General features: G+C 41.0%; 1 protein-coding gene across 1 annotated transcript in view; it reads right to left on the bottom strand.

The window, feature by feature from the left end:
• Positions 1-19,806, bottom strand: part of kcnh3 (potassium voltage-gated channel, subfamily H (eag-related), member 3) — a 617,557-nt gene that overhangs the window by 317,529 nt on the left and 280,222 nt on the right. The window lies entirely within an intron of this gene.

The following is a 19,806-nucleotide window of genomic DNA, read 5'->3' as shown; positions in this document are numbered from 1 at the left end:
AACTCATCAGTTTGTAAACATAGGGACGGGTGCTGCATCTGTGTTTTGCATGTGCGATGTCTGATCTCCATTCACACTCCATGCAGACAGCAGACTGTTATTTTCAGCAAATAACAGGGTACCAGCTACCTTTAAGAGATTTTTAAGAGACAGCCTACCTTTGAGAGATTGGGGCTCCACCTACTGGTGGAAAGTGCAAATTGCCTTGAATCCTCGTGTCAATGATGATTTGGAACACTGCTTGAAGGTAAGTCCTCAGGCCTCACGAAAGTCTCGTCCTACCTGCACAGGGGCCATTGGGTGCGGGGGAATAGTGGATTGTGCTACCCCCGCCCAATAATAGGCCCTGTCCAATTTTTTTTTCCCCCCAAACAGTCTAATTTCATCCATATCTCAGACGTGTACCACTGATTTCTTGCAAATTATATTAGCTCAGGTATGCAAGGTATGTGATAGTATCTCACTGATTGATTTTTGTACTATTCATATGTTTATAGTGGTACCAACAGTGATTTAGGGAGATATGATAATGTTGGCTAGAAACTAATAGTTAGTGAATAGTGAGGTGTTAAATTAACCTGTTGATGAACATCTGATAAACTTGCAGAAATAAAAATGAGGCTATGAAAGTATTGCTCGACTATGGCCTCAGCAGGACTGTGCCCGCTGCAAAACTATACACTGAGATGAAAGCAATCATTATTAACATAATGAAAAGTACAGACTTCCATGGGCATGGATTCAGAGGCATTTTTACTTTTAAAACTACAAATCAATGTAGCATTGAAAGCTTATTAAAAGGTAGACAAAAGTCATGGACATTTCACCTTTGCAAACACAATATCCTGTTCAATACAAATATTCAGAAATCAACAACTGCTCTTGATTTTTTAGCCCCTAAAGAATCCTTTTGGGTAAATTGCAGCACCTCACTGTATCTCATAAGATAAACAGAATTCTGCACTACGTGGAAATCAGCAGAATTTGGGGAAAATGCTGCAAAGGACTGAACTAGTTTGATGCCAACTATTCACATGCAAGAGGAAAGTGGGCCTATTACTACTACTTAAGAACTTTAAAAAAAAACTTTTACAGCAATTGGGCATTTTACATAGAAATTACAACATAGAAACAGGCCATTCTGCACAACTGGTCTACGCTCCACACAAGCCAATAATCATTTAATGGATCAAGGTTGATGAAAACCTCAAATGACCGTTCTTTTATTTAAAACTTTCCCCTTTAAAGGACCCAAGTCTGCCACATGCCAACCAGGGGGGCACAGCAGTCTGGTACACAGGTCACCTCAGGAGTATGATTAACGCCATTCTGTGATCAGACAACAGGAGGTTGACTTTTGCAGGAGAATGCCATCAGAAAGCCGATGAAATTCACCCAATAAAATGGTGGGAGAATTAAAGTCCTGCGGCATAGAACCGGGGTGTAGTCAGGACTTTGGGGTTGCCAACTCTGGTTGGTCATATTCCTGGAGGTTTCATCACATGACATCCTGCCTCCAACTGCCCCATCCAGTCAAACAGCCTTTTCTCCCCCCCATCACCAATACTGTTTTTATAACTATTAAACAAAGAAAGAAAGTGAAGAAATAAAACATTTTTTTTAATGCCCCAATGATTTTCCTCCCAGGTTGCTCGTAGTAGTGTCCAGGAGTTTAATCTCTAATTCCTGGAGGGAGGGTTGGCAACCCTACAGGATAAACATATACCCACTTTTAATTTCAGAAGGGGAGCATATGCACACTTTTCAGCTACTGAAAACATGTAGTATTTTTGGTCAGTATCTGTTGATCGGGCCGTTAATGGAAGGAACCCCCGCCACTGCACTGGGGTGGGGGAAGAGAAAAGAGAATGCCAACATGAACTGAGGGAGTTGGAAGGGGAAGAGAGGGTGAACTGAGGGTGGGCAAGAAGACTGCTAACTTGAATGGGAGGGTAGAATAGTGGCAGCTTTACTGGGAAGGTGCGTGGAAAAAGAATTCCAGCATGGGTTGGGTTGAAGGGGGAGAAGAGTTGCAGGTTGAACTGAAAATGGAGAGAAGAGTGCCATTATGAACTAGTAGGGTTGGAAGAGGAGAGAGTGTCTGCCTGTGAAAGGGTGGGAAGATGGATGGGGTGCAGTGTAAAATGGGGTGAGGAGGAGAGTGTTGAATTTGGAGAATGATTACTGAGGTAACTTGGAAAAAGAGATGTTCTGGTTAGCTTGCTGAAAATCTAAATGTTACTTAACCTGGAAAAGGAAAAACAATCCCTTGTAAAGTATAGAATCATAGAATGGTTACAGCACAGAAGGAGGCCATTCGGCCCATCGAGCCCATGTCGGCTCTTTGTAAGATCAATCCAGTTAGTTCCATTCCCCCGCTCTTTCCCTGTAGCCTGTAAATTTTTTCCCTTCAAGTATTTATCCAATTACTTTTTCAAAGCCAAGATTGAATCTGCTTCCACCACCCTTTCAGGCAGCGCATTCCAGATCATAACTACTCACAGCGTAAAAAAGTTTCTCCTTGGGCAGCCTTTCGTTCTTTTGCCAATCACCTTAAATCTGTGTCCTCTGGTTCTCGACCTTTCCACCAATGGGAACAGTTTCTCTTTATTTACTTTATCTAAACCCTTCATGATTTTGAACACTTCCATCAAATCTTCTCTTAACCTTCTCTGTTCTAAGGAGAACAACCCCAGCTTCTCCAGTTTATCCACGTAACTGAAGCCCCTCCTCCCTGGAACCATTCTAATAAATCTTTTCTGCTCCCTCCCTAAGGCCTTCACAACCTTCCTAAAGTGCGGTGCCCAGAATTGGACAATACTCCAGCTGTGGCCGAACCAGTGTTTTATAAAGGTTCAACATAACTTCCTTGCTTTTGTACTCAATGCCCCTATTTATAAAGCCCAGGATCCTGTATGCTTTTTAAAACCGCTTTTTCAACCTGTCCTGCCACCTTCAAAGGTTTGTGTACATATACCTCCAGGTCTCTCTGTTCCTGCACTGCCTTTAGAATTGAACCACTTAATTTATATTGCCGCTCTGTTCTCCCTGCCAAAATGTGTCACTTTGCACTTCTCTGTGTTAGATTTCATCTGCCATGTGTCCTTCCTTTCCACCAGCCTGTCTACGTCCCTTTGAAGTCTATTACTATCCTCCTCACTGTTTATGACACTTCCAAGTTTTGTGTCATTGGCAAATTTTGAAATTGTGCCCTATACACCCAAGTCCAAGTCATTATTACATATCAAAAAAGCAGTGGTCCTAGTACCGACCCCTGGGGAACACCACTCTACACCTTCCTCCAGTCTGAAAAACAACCGTTCACCACTACTCTCTGTTTCCTGTCATTTAGCCAATTTCGTATCCATGCTGCCATTGCCCCTATTATGTGGCATTTTATCAAATGCCTTTTGACAGCCCATATACACAACATCAACTGCATTGCCCTCATCAACCCTCTCTGTCACCTCATCAAAAAACTCTATCAGGTTAGTTAAACACGATTTGCCTTTAACAAATCCATGCTAGCTTTCCTTTATTAATCCACACTTGTCTAAGTGACTATTAATTTTGTCCCGATTATCGTTTCTAAAAGCTTCCCCACCACCAAGGTTAAACTGACTGGCCTATAGCTATAAGTGCATAAAATTAACAATTTTTAATATAAAAGCTCAACATGTTTTAAGGACTCTTACAACACCAGGTTATAGTCCAACAAATTTATTTTAAAAATCACAAGCTTTCGGAGATTATCCCCTTCGTCAGGTGAACCACACAACCCTGCCACGGCAACCTCTGCAAGACATGCCAGATCATTGACACAGATACCACCATCACACGAGAGGACACCACCCACCAGGTACATGGTTCATACTCCTGTGACTCGGCCAACGTTGCAGGAAAGGATGCCCCAGAGCATGGTACATTGGCGAGACCATGCAGACACTGCGACAACGGATGAACGGACACCGCGCAACAATCGCCAGACAGGAGGGTTCCCTCCCAGTCGGGGAACACTTCAGCAGTCAAGGACATTCAGCCACCGATCTTCGGGTAAGCGTTCTCCAAGGCGGCCTTCGAGACACACGACAACGCAAAATCGTCGAGCAGAAGTTGATAGCCAAGTTCCACACCCATGAGGACGGCCTCAACCGGGATCTTGGGTTCATGTCATGCTACACGTTACCCCACCAGCAAAAAGGGGGAAAAATATTATGTTTTTAATATTCCCTCTCTCTCTCTCTGCCATTTGGGTTTCTTTCTGTCTGTCTGTGTAATTGACACAATGTATATCCAGTGTACTGGGACGTGCTGTTCTCCGTGACTGGCCTGTTTGAATAACAACGACACCTTTTGATTGGTGTGATGCTGTCCCAGCATAGTATAAGATATGCGATTTGAGAACCTTTTCACTCATTCACCTGATGAAGGGGATAATCTCCGAAAGCTTGTGATTTTAAAATAAAACTGTTGGACTATAACCTGGTGTTGTAAGATTCCTTACATTTGTCCACCCCAGTCCATCACTGGCATCTCCACATCATGTTTTAAGGAAGCATTGCTCAGACCTCTCCTCACCCCAGAAATAGACCACCAATTTTATGCCTTCAACAATTTGCATTTCCTCCCTTATATCTTCATGTACTTATGCTCTTTGCTCATGATGGGATGTTTGGTTGAGGTAAATATAGACCAGTCATCCTAACATTGGTAGTGGGGAAGTTTCTATGGACCATATAATGGCATGAAATTAATACCCAGAAAGACATGGGGGAATTGAAGATGTCAGCATGGATTTGTAAAAGGCAAGTTAATCTGTCAAATTTAATTGAGTCCTTTGAGAAAATAATAGAATTTATTGATAAAGAAAATGCAGTGGATGTTGTGCATATGGATTTTCAAAAGGTGTTTGATAAGGTGCTACCAAGGAGACTTGTTGATAAAGTTAAGGCACACTGTATTAAAGTGAATGTGGCAGCGTGGATAGGAAGTTGGCTGAATGCCAGAAAACAGGCATGCTAATGGATGCTTTTTGGACTGGTGGGATGTAAATAGTGGGGTCCCCCGCAGATCAGTGTTAGAAGTACTATTCCCCTCGATATACGTAAGCAACCTAGATTGGGAATGGGGGACACAATATCAAATTATGCAGATAAAAATAGGGAATGTGGTTAACTGTGAAGATTTCAGGAGGATAGCCAGGTAAATAGATTGGGTCAACAAATGATGGATGAAATGTAATGTGGAGAAATGTTAGGCAATACATTTTGGAAGAAAGATTAATATGAGAATGTATAAAGCTTCAAATGTCATTCACTATTGGAAAATTGGACACAGGACCTCAAGTGCTAGATGTTCTGATTTTCTAAGTGACACTTTGGGCTCTAATCCTCCTACTTTTATCTAAATGGTGAGCCCACAATGTATATTCATCATCAGATGAAGCTCCACCCACCTTAACCATAGAATCTGAAGGGGAAACTGGTGAAGCCTGCTTACTGGACCGTCTTAAAAGGGAAAAGGTAAGATTTTTCCAGATTGTTTCTGTGTTTTTAGGAACCCATGGTTGCATTTGTCTCCGTGTATTAGTTAGTTTTGCTGGGAAGGCCTCCATTTTGCTTATCCGCACCCTAGTACTTATCTTCATTATTTTTGGTTTCTGATTGCTTGAACGTGGCACTGTACAAAGAGGTGAAGATGGGTATACCTTTGAAGATTCTGAGCATACAGCTAAATTAAGAAGAAGAGTTTCTGAGGGGCCTAACAACGCAGGAACAATGGCCCCCTCTGGCATTTGGGCTACACCCATCACTACACCACGGATCCTGCACCTGGATATGTCAGAAGAGTCCTGTCTTTAATGCCTCCATTTCACAGAGTTGTATCATCGTCTTAACAATAATTTACATGCAATATTGCTTTCCATTGAAGTCAAAGATAACACATCATGAAATTTCCATGCCATCCCAGGAGATTCCTTCAACAGATGACAGTCTGCAGTGAAGACATGTATTAGGAAATGACAACAGCTGTGTTGATGAGGACCAACACCTTCATCACTTTTCCTGTGGAAAGGAGTCACACATGGAACCCAGGTCAACATCAGGGCTCTTCATATCAACCCAAAGGCATAATGAAGACAAAGGATTTGCATTTCATTAATGTTATGGTAGTATCGAACCACAGAAACCTCATACTAGACATTAGTGGCCATTATGGTCTGGGAACACCTCAATTTTAAAATTCTCATCCTTGTCTTCAAATCCCTCCATGGCTTCACCCCTCCCCATCTCTGCAACCTCCTCCAGCCCTACAACCCTCCGAGATCTCTGCTTCTCCAATTCTTGCCTCTTACGCATACCCGATTTTAATCGCTCCACTATTGGCGGCCGTGCCATTAGCTGCCGAGGCCCTAAGCTCTGGAATTCCCTCCTAAACCTCTCCGCCTCTCTCTCATCCTTTAAGGTGCTCCTTGAAACCTACCTCTTTGACCAAGCTTTTGGTCCCCTGTCCTAATATCTCCTTTTGTTGCTCAGTGTCAAATTTTGTTAGATAATCGCTCCTGTGAAGCATCTTACTACATTAAAGGTGCAATATAAATGCAATTTTTGTTGTCTTGTGGCTGTTGTTATTCAGGAAGCGACAATCTGTGGAGTGCACATTCTATGAAGGAGGAAAAACGAAGGAAGAAAGGAAAAACAGAAGGAAAGACAGACGGATGGACTAAAGAGGAAGGAAGAAAGGAAAGACAAAAGAAGGAAAGGAGAGACGAAGGAAGGAAAGGTGAAAAGAAGGAAAGAAGAAAAGAAAGGAAGGATGGATATCAGGGGAACCAGAGCATCTTCTGCAGCCCTGGCTGTTGACCCCAATAAGAAACCTCCGAATAGCAGAGGAGGGATTTGGGAGAGAAGGGATTTGGGTTGACAGCCTGAGTATCTGTTTATAGTTTCATACCATCTACCCCTAGCTGCAAGGAAGATATGTCCACAGCTTGGCCACAATGAAAGAGTGTGTGTAAAAGGCTAGTGGCTGTGTGTAATGCTTGAAAGTACCTTCCAGGGGGTCGGGGAGTTTTCAGCTTGCTTTATACCATGCTTGATGGGCCTCCCAAGAAGTGTGTGCTGAAAGAGGAGCACACGCACCATCAACTTGTCCAGAGAGCAGAACATGTCTACCACATATACAGTCCGGTGTTAGGAAGCTGGGTGACTGTATTGAAGAGGTGCAGCCCTCCCTTTATGCAGCTGGTACCTGTACCATTACTAGAGGGCGGTCTACAGACCCAAATAGGACCACCCTCCTCAGATACACACCTTCAGTACCAAAGTCCGTGATCACAAATCTCCACTGTGCCATTGTAAAGCAATTAGACAACCTTCCTCTCCACAGCACAGTTTCTCCTTTTATGGTGAGGGGAATGGAACTAAATGAATAGTTCTTTGAGAACCGGCACAGGTGCGATAGCAAAGTAGGAGGCCATTTGGCCTATCATATTTTATGATTCTAATATTACTGCTCCATGGCAAAGTGGCCCTCTGGGATCAGTTGAAATCATGGCCTAGATTGTAACTGCCAGTGGGTTCCCGGTGGGAATCCGCGCAGATGAGTTAATTTCCTGCCCGCCCGTGGCAGAATGAGATTCGGATGATTTTAATGACTGGGCCTCATTTAGATCCTACCGGTCAACTTCCCACTGGTTCTGGGCGGGCACCAAGTAGGTGGCAGGATCGGTTTTGGGGGCTGTTTTGATTGGGTCTTGCATTCGGGAAGGGGGGTGTCTGTGGCAGGGGAGGTCTAAGCTTTCCTTGAGGGACCTGGTGGAACACTCCTGCTCCTCCTGGCCCCACAATGAAAATAACAAAAACATACCTGTCTGGGCTTCTTCCTGCCCTGGTCCCGGCCCCGGCCCCTCTTCTTGCTGCCTTCACCTGGCGGGAAAGCTACAGCGGCTTCTCCGCTCAGGCCCACCAGTTAAAATTGCAGTCAGGTCCCGATGATGTAATCGGGTCGCAATGTGCATAAGCATAGAAGGACCCAGCCAGCTATGGCCTGGTTTCTGGCGGATGGGTGGGATTAAATTTGCCCCCTATGATTCAAACTGTAGGCCCCTAATATAGAATCCAATTGTAGTCACTGATCTGCTCTGTTTACTTACCTACTGAACTCAGTTTCAATGAAAATAGTTCAGTCCCTTAATTGTTGAATCAACCAATCTTTCTTAACGGTAATGCACTAAAGGTATTAGTTTCATCTAAATAATGTTCTTTCCCCCCAAGACGTTAATGGAAAACTTGACAATTCATGAAATCAAATTTATAAATATTTATAATTTAAGTAATTGAGGTATAAAATTGTAAAATCACTTTAATAACGGGGTTTCATATTTCCAAGGAGTGATTATTCCAGTTTTCATTTCCCTCACTGGCAGTTTATGACACAGTATCTTTATGCTCCATGGGATACAAACAAAAACAAATTAGGTGGATAATCAAACTCATGAAAGCACTGTATGGTGCCAATATTTAGGAATCTGAGCAGTTGAATCCTTCCTTCCTATCCAATCTTTGTACAAGTAGAGCAGGTTTTGTTTAATACATTTTTCCACTTGAATTTCTAACTGGCTTTCAATACATCAGGCCCAGTGGAGATTATTAACACATGTATATGAATGAGAAAGCTTTGTGGATCAACTTACATCCTCCTCTCAATTTGGGAAAATACCAATACGATGTATTCATTACATATTTTTTCTCTTTCTCTTTCCTCTATCTTGTGTGAGTGATGGGCCTTAAATCCTGATATCTAATAAATGAAATGTATACCTGAGACCTAGAAAGACTCCTAGCAACTATAAATGTTTTTTTCAGCTCTTTGTTAACGTGACAATTGATCAGCTCAGATGTGTAAAGTTTTGGGGTGGTGTGGGGTGGAGATTAAACAACCTGCTCCAATGCCTGTCCATAGTGAGCTCAATCTCTGCGAGTGTCATTTGGAAGATGGAAAAGGATAGAACTGCAACACTGAACAGATAGAGCTCAGAGCTGAGCTCAGAACTGTCAAATCACAGGAATCGAGCTGGAAACTAAAAGGGACATCACAGCAAAATCACAGGACATAGCTGGGAGCTGGGAAAGATATAATAAAGAAGACCACAGGGATAGAACTGAAAATGGAGAAGGACAGAACAGAGAAATCACAGGGATAAAATTAAGAAACAGAGATGGACAGAACAGGAATAGAACTAGGAATGGAGAAAAACAGAACACAGGGATAGAAGTAGGAGGCAGTGAAGGACAAAACAGGGAGTGGAGATTATCAAAATTCGAGGATCCAGGGATCGGAGTTTGGAGATTGAAATGGACAGAGTGGGAGATCACTAGTGTAAAGCTGAGAGACTGGGATGGAGAAAACAGGAACAGAGCTACAAGACTGAGATGGGCAGAGATCAAAAAATGGATTAGACAGAGACAGAAGAGCTGGAAATACAATTGTGAGCCTTATGCTAGTAGAATCATAAAAGTTCACAGCACAGAAGGGGGCCCATAATACTCTCCCCATAGCCTATATCATCCTCTGCTTCAAATATTTATCCAATTTTCTTTTACAAGGTGCAATACTCTCAACCACTTCTTGACGCAAAGCGTTCTTGTATTCCAACACCCTTTGCGGTAAAGACATTTCTAAATTTCCTGCTCCCTCTCTCAATTTTAAATTGATGACTTCTTATCAATGAGATTAACTAGAGAAAATAGACTTTCCTTGCTTAGTCTATCAAAGTCCTTCATCATTTTAAAAACTTCTATCAAATTTAGCCTTCTCTGATCCAGTGGAAATAATCCTAGTATCTCAAATCACATCTTTCCACCCTTGACATCCTGGTGAATCTACACTGTATGCTCTTTATGGTTTTAATGTCCTTTCTATAATGGGGGATCCAAAATGGCACAATGTTCATCCACACCCTTCTGTGAATTTCCATTCCTTGTTTTTCCTCCCAAAATGTATTACCTCATATTCATCAACATTAAATTGCATCTGCCACCTGTCACCCCATTCCACTAACCTGTCCATTGACTCTTCATGTACAATCCTCCTTGCTGTTTGTCAAACCTCCTGCTTTTGTGTCATCAGCAAATTTTGAGACTGTGCTTCCTATAACCAAGTACACATATCATCTATAAACACTAGAACAAAAGTAGACCCACCTCTAGCCCCTGCAGTACACCACTTCCAACCTTCTCCAATCTGAGCAATGCCCTAACTCTTAGCTTCCTTTCAATCCCTGCTGCTACATTTCCTTTTATACCATGCACCTGAATTTTTCTAACAAGTCTTTTGAGAGATGCCCTATTGAATGCATTCTCTTTATCTATCCAACCAGTCACCGTCAAAAATGTGTCAAACATGACATGCAAATCCAAGCTAGCTGTCCTTGATTAACATGTGCATTTCTAAATGTTTACTTATTTTATCTTAAATTATGGAATGTAAAATTTTGCCCACAACTGACCTTAGACTAACTGGTCTATTGTTACCTGATTTATCCTTCTCAGCCTTCTTGAACAGATGTGTTACATTGTTTCCACAGTACAATTTGCATCCTCTTTTAGTTTACCTAAATTCTCATTTCCACTATCATTTATAAAAACAAAATTTTTATTTTAATATTCTTGACTGACCTTCATACTCCACAATTAGATTCCCTGCTCCCACCCACATCCGTGAACAGTCATTTCCTCTCTTTAACTAATCTTTTATCTTTATATGCTAAAAAAACACTTACTATTTGCCTTTACTACTTCCTTTTATATTATTTGCTAGCTTTTTTTTATATTCCCTTTATCCATCTAATCCCCATTTTCACCTTGTCACTCAAAAGGAAATTGGATTATTACTTGAAAAGGAAAAATTTGCAGGGGAGTGGGACTAATTTGATCTTCAAAGAGTTGGCACGGGCATGATGGGCCGAATGGCCTCCTTCTGTGCTGTAAGATTCTATGCTGATTTATCAACTGGCTTGCTAACTTTTCTGCCCAGTTAGTTTGGGACAGATCCCTTCTTATTCCACTGCACTTTGCCGTTTGCCAGTCCAGCGCCATTATTTTTGACTCTACATTATCCTTTCCTATTTTTACATTGAACCTAACTATGTTGTGCTCACTATTTCCCAATTGTTCTCTTACTCTCACATCAGCTATTTGCTTCACCTCATTTCCCAGAACTAAGTCAATAAATGCCTTTTTTTCTGGCACACATCTTGAGATTTTAGGCATGAAATTCACCAATGAGGCTGGGGCAGGATCTCAGTTACAGCAATATCATTTTGGGATGTTTAAATCAGCCAAGATGTATTCTGAACAGTTTTGATTCTGATCCCACATCTAAAATCCAGGCATTGAAAATCGTCATTGTGGTCCAGTAGTGGTAAGCGACCATTTAGTTTAATTATAACTACAAGTGGGCTTGCCCTCATAAAGCAGCTTGGAATGATTTAAAAGCTGGTATCAGCACAAAGTGCACTGAAATAGATAATGCAGTAAACAGCAGGCAGAAATTGGTGCTACACTAGGATTACTGTGGGCATGGATCATGGTAATTTTTAGAAATAAAAAACAGAAAATGCTTGTAAATGCACAAGTCAGACAGCATTTGAAAGGGAAAGATGGGTTAACATTTTGGGTAGGACCCTTTAGCAGAACTGTTCTGATAAAACATGCCACCTGAAACATTAAAGCCTAAACATTCCTACTTGTGATATTGATGTGTAAATGAATTCCACTGTCTGGTATTTCAACAGAGGCTTTAATCTCTATTATAAATGCTGCTGTTAAAATAGTGGATGGAATAAAGTGAGGGTAATGTGCTAAGTATTTGTATCCGAATCTCGCCAACAGTAATTTCTAGGCTTAACTTTTATTTCCCTTTCAGATGATGTGCATTTTCAACTTTTACTTTGGATTTGTAGCATCAGTGCATTTTCTTTTTATTTCTGTGGGAAATAGTTCTGGCTGACTGAACCACTTTAAACTGATACTGCAGAAGATTAAAGAGTAGAATTGATAATGTGGATAAAATGAGCTCTGCATGTTTCACTCACCAGTAGATTTGTTGAAGTAGATATTAAAGTGTTACTTGATTGATTTTTGTTTTGATGGATGGTCACTGTTAATATTTGAAGTCTAGTTATTCTAACCTTCAGTATCAGGAACTGATTTCTTCCTGTAATGGAGTGTTTGTGTCATGTTCCAGAGTCCAAAAAAAGGGCATTTTTCAATTAATAAAAGCATGATGTGTTTGGAGCAGATATTAGCCTGTTTCTTCCAAAGAAAAGACTGGTGTAAACTGAACAGACAGAGGAGGAAATACTTTTCCATGTTCTGTTGTGTTTGGCACAAATGTATATATTTGTTCATTTATCTAATAAGAGTTCAACGATCTGAGGTTTTCACTCTGAAAATAGCAGGTTTTGGGATTGGGGCTGTGATGTTCCCGAACCCACGGTTATTCATCAACATGTAATGATTTGTTTTTTTTAAGTTGACAAGATGATTGACAGAAAGACAATCCATCATTTTCATTTTCATACATTATAACAGTCACTACACTTCAAAAGTACTTAACTGGTTATAAAGCGCTTTGAGACATCCTGAGGTCGTGAAAGGCGCTACAGAAATGCAAGTCTGTCTTTTTTTTATTTGCATTTTTTTCCCTACAATTTTTTTTACACTGTTTTAAATTAAGAAACCAGGCGAAGGACCAAGTGTAGGACATCGACAAGATTGAAGAAAGTTGAGGAGAAGACAAGAGCCTCAGGCACCAACGGGTTGAGGTCTGCATAAAGTTAGTGCACAGAAGGATATATGACTGAGTGCAGTGTTGGTTGAGGGAGGAATGTTGCCAGAACAATTGGAGAACTCTCTGCTCTTTGATTCGTGCCACAGGATCCAGTAGATCCAAGCACAAAAAAAAAAACTGCAGATGCTGGACATCTGAAACCGCTGGAAACACTCAGGTCAGGCAGCATCTGCGGAGAGAACAGACAAGTTGGTGTTTCAGGCGGGGACCCTTCATCAGAGTTCTGATGTAGCGGCCACATTTGTCCCTCTGAGCAGGCAGACAGGGCCTCAAATTAATGTCTCATCTGAAAGACGGCTCGCCATAAAAAGGACTGTACAAAAGAAGCATTTTAGAGAAGAGGTTAGCAATTAAGAAAATTCTGAAGACTTTTTTTGAGACAGGTTTAAACTGCTTTCACTTCATTTTCAAACTGTTCCTGTGCTATTTTCATTCAGACACGAATGACTACAAACTCCATCATTAGCATAAACATGCCTGACTCAAGTCTTTCTGTGCTATTTTACAAGATGTGATATTTACATAGGAAAATGTTAACCACAGTGGGACAGCTAATCCTACTGACAGCTAATAGCTGATTGTACATTGTGGTTGCTGTGTAGCTGAACTAATGGCACCATCTACATTGCTGGTAAATGCACAGCCCAACAATTTTAAAGTTGCATTCCATTACAATTTTCTTTTAGCATTTAAAAACTCATTCCCTCTTACCCCTGAATTGGTAAAAATCTCATCTGCAGAGCCCATTCAGTTTTGCAGACTCAGAGTGCAACAACAAAGAATTGGTGTTTTTTTAATGCTTAAATGTCATGAAGCGTACTATGCACTTCAGCTAAAGGATAAAATAATTTTCCTAAATCTTGTCCAATCTCAATTTTATCTTTTTTTTACACACTGGGAGTATAAATTTTAAAAAGTAACTTAAAATGTAATTTTTTTACCACCGTGATATCAGATTAATCTAAACAAAAATCAAAATTTGTTCCCACTTGGTCAAAAAAATTAGCACAAATGCTCATTTGCTGATTTTGAAAAGTTCACTTGTCGTTGATATTGGAAGGGCAGTTGACTGAGGGACAGGTAGTGTGAAATAGGAAGAGATTAATTGGGAAAACGCACAAAAAAAAAATCAGAGACTTAAAATGCAAAGTGATTTTCTGAAACTGGACAGTCAGATCAGAGGTAGGATCATGGCTTGAGTTCTGAGATCTACCTTACTTGTCAATGACAATTTAGTACCTTCAACAATGAATGCCTCCACTGTGAGAAAAGAAAAGAAAGAAGTGGGAAAAGAATTTAAAAAAAGATTTTTGGTGTCAAGTTCATTTCAAAAGTGTCTGACAAGCCTACATAAAAAATGGGCTGTACAATCCAAAACCAGATGGGTAGTATTTATAATATTGGTGAAGTCCTGGCAGAGAGAACCCCTGAAGCACTTGGAACACTCAAAGTGGTAAAATTTAGTCCGTACCTGACAGCGCACGCTTGAAGCAAGAGGATCAATAGAGATTGGTCCTTGGGCTTCATCTGAATAGTTGGGTGAGCTGCAGCCCTCGGGTAAGTCATGGGAAGGGGGTTGGAGCAGGCCACGAGGCCGGGGCGATGGTCATCGCGACTCCCGTGGAGTCGGGGAAGCATGTGTGGTCCTCCTGGTTCCACAGGAAAATGGGTGACCTGAAGCAGTCAGAGGCAGCAGAGGGTGCTTCATAATGCATCAACAAATCTACAAATGGGAGAAAACTCCAATCAAAATATATCAGTGTGAACCCTCATTGGGTATACCAGTACATCATCAAAATGTAGGAGTGAGACATCTCACCAAATATTACAGAAAACAACCAAACTATACCAGTGAGAATCATCACCAAATATGGCAGAAATATATACCAGCCCAATGTGTAGCAGTCAGATAAATGCCCAGAAAGGAACAAATAAATCCAACTCTTTCTGAAATTTTCCTGTAATAAGAAATTGATTGAGAGCAGTGCTATGTTGTTATGATGCTTTTGTCCATTGCTATGCCTTCACTCCAAGCCAGTCAGGTGCCAACGTTTCTTGCAGACGATGCCATTTTATCCCATGAAGAGCACTAAATCTGCTGATAACCTTGCAATCCTTTTACGACCCAATGCTCAAAAACTTGACAAGCAGTGGCAATACTAGACATGTTAGTAAAGGAGGGTTTAGGTTACACCTTTAATGCAAAACGCCTTATAGCTTGGTGCAATATTGTCCTATGTTATAAATCACCTAAAATGGTTGGTTAAAGACCCATCGCATATGAGAAAGAAGTTTTTAACTAATGCCTGATAATTGAAGTCAATGGGAACAGTATTCAGCGAGATGTGCTTTTACCCACTTTATTATCCAGGGTCTGTGTATTGCGACATAAGCAGACTATAGTGTGATGTGTCTTCTTGTTTCCAGATGCCATAGTGTGCAGGTTATAGTCCACCCTAAACAGGGAAAAATATTTTCCTTGTCAAATGAATCCAGCTTGAGGGTATAATTGTTTTCTCTCCAGTTTCCTTCCTCCTCTCCTGAAGATGTCGACATGCTGGGTTATGATTCCACTTGTTCCTCTCACTCTCCATTCACCCAAATGGTCATTATTCAGGTGTGAGCGTAAACAGTTGTTTTTTTATCAGGCTATTTTATTGTGGGAGGTATTACAACCAAGCACAATACTGTCCTCACCCAACATCTACACAAGTGCACTTTCCAGCGGGAGTCACTAGCTAATGATCAGGCTGGAGCCCTGGATTTTTCTCTCCCTTTGCCCAGGCCAACTGTAGCAACTTCTGTCCTACCCCATTGCTCCAGCTTAGATCAGTTAACTCAGCACAGACTTGTGATTAAATTTGGAACCTTTCTGATCTATATGGCTCGGTACTATACAAGGTATTTACCAAAGGGGCGATTGATGGAGCTGCCTCATGGGTATAAATAAAACAGATACTCAATGGGGTATTTAGGCTGTAAACAATTAGCTAGAGGCATAGAAAGAACCTCAAGTTAGCACAGTCTCAGTCAGTTTCGAAACCAGTCGCTGCTACAGCACAGAACATTTTGTATCTGTCTTCACAGTAGGAGACACAAAAAAAATACTAAAAATAATAGGGAACCAAGGGGTATATGACAGTGAGGAACTTAAAATGATTAATATCATTTAGGCATGTTAGTAAAGGAGGGTTTAGGTTACACCTTTCATGCAAATCACCTCATAGCTTGATGCAATATTGTCCTATGTTATAAATCACCTAAAATGGTTGGTTAAAGACCCATCGTATATGAGAAAGAAGTTTTTAACTAATGGGATTAAAAGCTGACAAATCCCCTGGACCTGATGGCCTACATCTGAGAATTCTAAAAGAGGTGGCTCCAGAGGTAGTGGATACATTGGTTACGATCTTCCAAAATTCTCCAGATTCTGGAATGGCCCCAGTGGATTGGAAGGTAGCAAATGTTACCCTGCTATTCAAGAAGGGAGGGAATGAGAAAACAGGGAACTACAGGCCAGTCAGCCTGAAATCAGTCATCAGGAAAATGCTGGAATCCATTATTCAGGAAGTGGTAACAGGACACTTAGAAAATCATAATATGATTAGGTAGAGTCAACATGGTTTTATGAAAGGGAAATCGTGTTTGACAAATTTATTCGAGTTTTTTGAGGATGTAACTAGCAAGGTAAATAAAGGAGAACCAGTAGATGTAGTATATTTGGGTTTTCAAAAGACATTCGATAAGGTGCCACATGAAAGGTAAGGGCTCATATTAGCAATATATTAGCATGGATAGAAGATTGGCTAAAGGACAGAAAACAGACAGGCTGTAACTAGTGGGGTGCCTCAAGAATTGGTGCTTAGGCATCAGCTATTTACAACCTATATTAATGACTTGGATGAAGAGACTGAGTGTAATGCATCCAAGTTTGCTGACGATACAAAGCTAGGTGGGAAAGTAAGCTGTGAGGAGGATGCAAAGAGTCTGCAAAGGGATATTGACAGGTTAAGTGAATGGGCAAGAAGGTGGCAGATGGAGTATAATGTGGGGAAATGTGAGGTTATTCACTTTGGTAGGAAAACTAGAAAAACAGAATATTTTTAAAACGGTGAGAAACTATTAAATGTTGGTGTTGAGAGAGACTTGGGTGTCCTTGTACAAGGAACACAAAAAGTTAGTATGCAGGTACAGCATGCAATTAGGAAGGCAAATAGCATGTTGGCCTTTATTGCAAAGGGGGTTGGAGTACAAAAGTAAGGAAGTCTTTCTACAGTTGTACAGGGCACTCGTGAGACTTTACCTGGAGTACTGCGTACAGTTTTGCTCTTCTTATCTAAGGAAGGATATGCTAACCTTAGAGGTGGTGCAACAAAGGTTCAGTAGATTAATTCCTGGGATGAGAGGGTTGTCCTATGCAGAGAGGTTGAGTAGAATGGGCCTATACTCTCTGGAGTTCAGAAGAATGAGAGCTGATCTCATTGAAACACAAGATTATGAGGGGCCTTGACAGGGTAGATGCTGAGAGATTGTTTCCCTGGCTAGACAGTCTAGAACTAGGGTCCATAATCACAGGATACGGATTTGGCCATTCAAGACTGAGGTGAGGAGGAATTTCTTCAGGCAGAGGGTTGTGCATCTTTGGAATTCTCTACCCCAGAGGGCTGTGGATGCTGAATCATTGAATATATTCAACGCTGAGATAGATAGATTTTTGGACTCTAGGGGAATCAAGGGATATGGGGATCAGGCAGAAAAGTGGAGTTGAGCTGATCGAATGGCGAAGCAGGCTCGAGGGCCATATGGCCTACTCCTGCTCTTATTTCTTATGTTCTTATGTTCTCATGAGATGACTTTACCCCTTGCACATCAAACAAATACCTCAGATGATAGAAATTTCTAAATAAAATTGTAGGCGTTACACAAATTCCTTGGGGACTGGAGGGCTGTTGTAGCACTGAGGATCTGGTTAGCATTTCCAAATTCCTGGGAAGTTAAAATGGCAAAAAGCCAGGAGCATTCAGACAAAAAAAAAGGTGGTAGAAATTCATTGTGAACAGGAACGTTCTGTGAGAATTCATTCACTCACTGCAAAGTGTGGCAACTGAAATTATACAGTAAAGAAGCGTGGATGAGAAAAATCTATAGAAGCCCACATGTGGTATCAGGAAGGCAAGACCTAAACTGTTTAACCTTTGAGGAGAAGACATTTCACTGTCGCACAGTGTGAATGCAAATAAGAGGTCTCTTGGTCTCATCCACCAGATGCCCAGCAACTAGTAAACTCTGCGCTGTACAAAAGGTAAGACGATGGTTTTTGGAGACATCGACTGTAGGGATCGTGGTGCTTAGTATTACCTCCCAGTCACTTGCTTTGTTCTTTTGAGTATTGAATCTCCCTTTCCATGTGCCAAATACACACATCCATTCCATTATACATCTCCTCATGTAGAGCTGACACACGAGTCTGATCAATGACTTAACACAACCTTTATTTAAAACTTCATTGTCTTTGATCTGAACTATATGTTATCTATGTAGGATGAGAGCAAAATTAAACATGTTTTGCATTAAAATGTACACTTACATTTGTTAAATTTCCACTGGTTCTAATTTTGTTTTTGACTGTTTTACCTTTCAGAGTCAGGATATCTTGAAGTAACTTCTGAAATTCTTTGGAGGCTGCTTAATTATAGAAATCAGCTAGTATGAGTGCTGAATCTCAGCACTGTATCAACATCTACATTTGCTCTCTCAGGGACAATGATAGAGTTGAAGAACAAGTCTGAATCTCATGAATTCCAACTGTAAAAGATTGGCATTTGTATTGAATCTCCTGGTTTCCATAAGTGAATTGTTATTGATTGAAAAAGAACATTGCAATCTTTTTCCAGAAGGTTCAGGCATTGAATATTATAAAGCAGAGTGTGAAGAGCCACAGGATTCAAAACTTTTCTGAATTAAGTGAATACTTATAAAAAGACAATCTTTCATTTTGCTGCAAAATTTCTACTCTGGTCCACAAAGGGTTATTTATAGCACAAAGAGGAAAACATAGAAATATAGAAAATTTACACCACAGGAGGCGGCCATTTGGCCCATCGTGTCTGTGCCGGTCGAAATAAAGCTACTCAGCTTAATCCCACTTTCCAGCACTTGGTCCGTAGCCTTGTACGTTATGGCACTTCAAGTGCATATCCAAGTACTTTATAAAAAGGGAGCGAGGGATAGACTGATTAATTACAGGCCAGTCAGTCTAACCTCGGTGGTGGGCAAATTATTGAAATCAATTCTGAGGGACAGGATAAACCGTCATTTAGAAAGGAACGGATTAATCAAGGACAGTCAGCACGGATTTGTTTAGGGAAGGTCGTGTCTGACTAACTTGATTGAATTTTTTGAGCAGGTAACAAGGAGGGTCATGAAGGCAGCGCGTTTGCTGTAGTCTACATGGATTTTAGCAAGGCTTTTGAGAAGGTCCCACGTGGCAGGCTGGTCAAACAAATACAAGCCTTTTTGACCAGTCTGCCACGTGGGACCTTGTCAAAAGCCTTGCTAAAATCCATGAAAAATACATCAAATGTACTACTCTCATCGACCCTCCTTGTTACCTCCTCAAAAAATTCAATCAAGTTAGTCAGACACGACCTTCCCTAAACAAATCCATGCTGACTGTCCTTGATTAATCTGTGCCTTTCTACATGACAGTTTATACTATCCCTCAGAATTGATTCCAATAATTTGTCTACCACCGAGGTTAGACTGACTGGTCTGTAATTACTCGGTCTATTCTTTTCTCCCTTTTTAAACAACGGTACAATGTTAGCAGTCTTCCAATCCTCCGGCACCACGCCTGTAGCCAGGGAGGATTGGAAAATGATGGTCAGAGCCTCTACTATTTCCTCCCTTGCTTCTTTCAACAGCTTGGGATACATTTCATCCGGCCTGGCG

Source organism: Heptranchias perlo, chromosome 7 (assembly GCF_035084215.1).
Source record: "Heptranchias perlo isolate sHepPer1 chromosome 7, sHepPer1.hap1, whole genome shotgun sequence".
Classification (NCBI taxonomy): domain Eukaryota; kingdom Metazoa; phylum Chordata; class Chondrichthyes; order Hexanchiformes; family Hexanchidae; genus Heptranchias; species Heptranchias perlo.
This window is presented reverse-complemented; position numbering and strand designations above follow the sequence as displayed.